Genomic DNA, 871 nt, shown 5'->3' with positions numbered 1-871 from the left:
AAAAAAAGTATGAACCCCCCCCAAAAAAAACAAACAAGCAATTACCCCCAAACTCAATCCCAGCCTTCCCTTTGTGGTATGGAACCTTGTAGTACAATTTAAGAGAGATCCATACATTTAAACACAAGTTATTGGCTGGAAACTAGAAAAATGCTTGTTTTTGGCCCCTTTTTTGCCCCTAATTCCTAAACGTTTGGGGCAATTTCTCCCAAACTCAATCCCAGCCTTCCCTTTGTGATATGGAACCTTGTGGTACAATTTCAGAGAGATCCATACACTTACACACAAGTTAATTTCTGGAAACTACAAAAATACCTGTTTTTGGCCCCTAATTCCTAAACTGTTGGTACCATAACCCCCAAAATCAATCCCAAACCTTCCTTTTGTGGTATTGAACCTTCTGGTAAAATTTCATAGAGATCCATTCACTTAAACTAAAGTTATTGTCCAGAAACCAAATGTTTCTTCGGACGACGACAACGCTGAAGACGACAACGCTGATGATGACATGATAGCATTATACGAATGCAATTTTTTTGCGTTCATATAAAAAAAAGAGTCTAGAGAAGAACACTCAGGATTCTGTACTTGAAATCAGCTCTTAGTTCTAAATGAAAAAAACACATTATTAATTTCATGCGTTCACAGTGCTTTTCTGGATTTAACTTCATCAGGAACGCTCACAGCCGAATATTTGAAAGCCAAAGGATGTCTGAGAACCGAAACAGTTGAAGCTATATACTAGTAAACAAAAAGGAACTTAAAAAATAGCCAAATCCATCTAAGGTCAACTTTGTCTCTTTTTGAATTGTCTCAGAAAAAAATCTACATTATCTATCTTTGGGTTTGACCAAACATAGTTGAAGCCATA

The sequence above is a fragment of the Mytilus californianus genome, unplaced genomic scaffold (genome assembly GCF_021869535.1).
Source record: "Mytilus californianus isolate M0D057914Y unplaced genomic scaffold, xbMytCali1.0.p SCAF_3, whole genome shotgun sequence".
Lineage (NCBI taxonomy): Eukaryota > Metazoa > Mollusca > Bivalvia > Mytilida > Mytilidae > Mytilus > Mytilus californianus.
Note: the sequence above shows the minus strand (reverse complement) of the source record.